Source organism: Triticum dicoccoides, chromosome 2B, assembly GCF_002162155.2.
Source record: "Triticum dicoccoides isolate Atlit2015 ecotype Zavitan chromosome 2B, WEW_v2.0, whole genome shotgun sequence".
Lineage (NCBI taxonomy): Eukaryota > Viridiplantae > Streptophyta > Magnoliopsida > Poales > Poaceae > Triticum > Triticum dicoccoides.
In genome coordinates this window covers 262044328-262047946 of record NC_041383.1, presented here as the reverse complement: position 1 = coordinate 262047946, position 3619 = coordinate 262044328, and positions in this window count along the sequence as shown.

The following is a 3619-nucleotide window of genomic DNA, read 5'->3' as shown; positions in this document are numbered from 1 at the left end:
GTCGCTCCCGAAGGTTTCATTCCGTTTGGACTTTGTTGGATATTCCTTTTCTTCGAAGCACTGAAATAGGCAAAAAAATAGCAATTCGGGCTGGGCCTCCGGTTAGTAGGTTAGTCCCAAAAATGATATAAAAGTGTAAAGTAAAGCCCATAAACATCCAAAACGGGTAATATAATAGCATGGAACAATCAAAAATTATAGATACGTTGGAGACGTATCAATGCTCAATATCATCCGCAATGGAGGCGAGCAAGGAGGAGGGGGCTATGAGGATGGGCAGGTGGAAGATTCGGATCCCACCCAATCCAGCAACTACCATCTGGAGCAGTCCTACATACAGACGACCACGCAACAGTCCTACACCCAGACTGGGGATGGCACACAACAACAACAACATTTAGCCGCCGGAGATTAGCATCCGAAGGGGAGGAGGAGGACTGTGACGGTGATGATTCGGATGATACAGCCGGTGATCCGAAGAAGATGGGTAAAGGAGAAAGCTTCAACATGCGGGAGGACGAGCTGATGTGCGATGCATGGTTGGCCAGTGGCCTCAATCATTTCCATGGCACGAAGCAAAAAGGCAAATCCTTTTGGAGGAACATTCACATATGATTCCGTGAGCAGAAGCATTTCTCGCCCTACTCCGACAAGTTGATCCGCAATCGTGAGTGAAAGTTTCCCAACCATCAATGGTACACCATTCAGGAGGCCATCTCCAAGTATTGCGGGAACTTGAAGCGCCTCCTCGCACGTGGCCTAGCGGTGCACAAATCACCGAGCAAGTAAGTTGATCACTAGCCGATTATGCTTTAGTTTTCTTGATCACTAGCCAGACATGTTTTGTTTTGTTGCTCACTAGACAGATATGCATTGTTTCACTTTTTAGCCTACTCGTGATTGTGTGGGGTGCAAAAAATTGTAGAAGAAGTCCTTCACCGTCATGCATTGTTGGTTGAAGTTGAATGGGCAACCGAAGTGGAACCTTTTCATTGCCAAGACCGCCGCCCGAGCCAATGAAGAAGAAACTGTTGACCCTACCAACCCAGCCCAAGAACCTCAAAAAAAGGTTAGAAGAAATTTACGGGGCGCAAAGTGGGAGGAGGAGAGTGCAAAGCGAGAAGGTGGGGCGGCCAAGCTGACAGAGAGGTTCAAGGATATCTTTGCAAAGAAGGAGGAGGCATGTGTGAGACGCTCGGACATCAAGGAGGAGAGGAAGACGGAGAGGTTCAAGCAGTTGATGGAGGTGACAGAGAAGAAGATCAAGCTTGAAGAGAGGAGGACCATGATCGAAGAGAGGAAGGCGGCACTCGATGAGAAGAAGGCTGCGCTCGAGGGAAATAGGATGAAGAATGCTGCCAATGCGGAGGACGCTAAGATGTTGTTTTGAATTCAGGCATGTAAAAACTAAGCATATTTGCCTATTTTTGGTTGTGATTGGGGATGCGATCCGGCGCGGGTGTGATCCAGCGTGTTGTCTGGATCAGTGTACATTTAGATTTTGAATATGCTGGCGGACATATACAAGCTACATTTGGATGACGACTTTCCATATCCGTGTCCGTGGGCTAGTCCCCCTGCTCATGGACGGATGCGGAAGAAAATTGCAGGTTGCCCTAAAGGAGTAGGGAAAATGCAGGTTAGAGACTGGTTTATCACTTTCATTTGAAGGTCAACTTTTTTTTGACCTCCCACCATTGACGATGTGTATATTCTGGAAGCATTTTTCACAAACTAGGTATGCACACGCTTTAGCTACATGTCAGCTGACTGAGTTTTAGCTTTTGGGTCAGTCAAGTTTTTAACCATTGATTGCTGCTCCAAGATGTGTGCTAGTTGTTTTTTCTTTCTGTTGAGTTGGGCTGGATGTTTTTTGATTGACCCTAATTTTGGGTCAGTCGATTTCTTGTTGGGCTGAAACCTGTTACGTGTATTCTTATTAGATTGTTTCTGTGCATTTTTTGGTTCTGTTTTTTTGTCGGTTTTTATAGTATATTTTGGATGTTAGGTTGTAATTCTGTGAAAAATGCACTATTATGTGCTTATTTCTTACATACTACTAAAATATTGCAGTTTCATTATAATTGTATTTTCTGTGAAAATTCCACTACCACATGCATATTCTTGAAAGCACAATGTTTTGTATATATTGTGTGTAAATTTTGTTATTGTCTGATTATTTTATAATTTCTTTCTTCTTAAAGGATAATATCAATGCAACTAATTCATTCTTACTTAAAAAATTTATTATTTTGATTTTGTTTGAGTAGTTATTTCATATATTTTTTCTGAAGAGTAATACCAAAACCATTAATTCATTTTTCCTTACAAAACTTCATTATTTTGTTTTTGATTTAGTATTTGTTTCCTTTTATTTTTTAATGGTAATATCAATGTCACTATTTCATTCTTTCTTAGGAAACTTTCTTTTTGTGAGAATTCTACTATTATATACTTATACTTGCATACTATAATAAGTGCAATTTCTGCGTAAATTGTGTGCAAATTCTAAAGTTTTTATTTTTTTTGTTTCCTTTCTTCTTAAAAGGTAATACCAATGCCACTAATTAATTCTTTCTTTGAAAGCTTCACTATTTTGATTTTGATTTTGATTTAGTTTTTATTTTAGTTTATTTCTTCCTAAAGGGTATTACTAAGGCTTCTAACTCGTTCTTTCTTAGAAAAACTTCATTATTTTATTTTCCATTTAGTTTTAGCTTAATTTATTTCTTATTTAAACGTAACACAAGTGCCACTAATTCATTTTTTCTTAGGAAATTTCCTTTATGGCAAAAATTTCACTATTTTATGCATATTCTTGCATATTAGAAAATATCGTAATTTATGTGTAAATTGTGTGCAATTTTTATTATTATTTGTTTTTTCATTTTCTTTCTTCCTAAAGTGTATTAGCAATGTCATTAATTATTTTTTAGAAAAATTCATTGTTTTTATTTTCTTTTGATTTTTCTTAAATTGACTTTCTTCTTTAAGGGTAATGTGTATGTAACTAATTAATTCCATCTTAGTAAACCTCACTATTTTGGTTGTGCTTCATTTTTTTATTTCATTTTCTTTCTTCTTAAAGGGTAATACCAATGTCACTAATTCATTTTTTCTTATAATTTTTTATTTTGATTTTATTTTAGTTGTTATTTTATTTTATTTATTCTTTAAAGTAATATCTATGGTACTGATTCATCACTTCTTGTGAAATTCCTTTTTGTGAAAATTCCACTATTGTATGCTTATTCTTGCACATTACGGAAAAGTGCTTATTTTGTGTGTAAATTTAGTCATTGTTTGATATGTTTTTTTATAAAAATGCTTAAATGGTAATACCAACACCACTAATTCATTCTTAATTAGTGAACTTCCCTATTTTGATTTTGTTTTAGCTTTTATTTTGTTTTATTTTCTTTCTTGTTAAAGGGTAATACCAATGGCACTAATTTATTCTTCCATAGAAAACTTCATTATGTTGATTATTTTGATTTTTTTTGTTTCTTCTTTAAGGTAATACCAATGCCACTAATTTATTCCTTCTTAGAAAACTTGTTTTTTGCAAAAAAAAATCCAGCATTATATGCTTATTCTTGCATATTATAAAACATCGCAA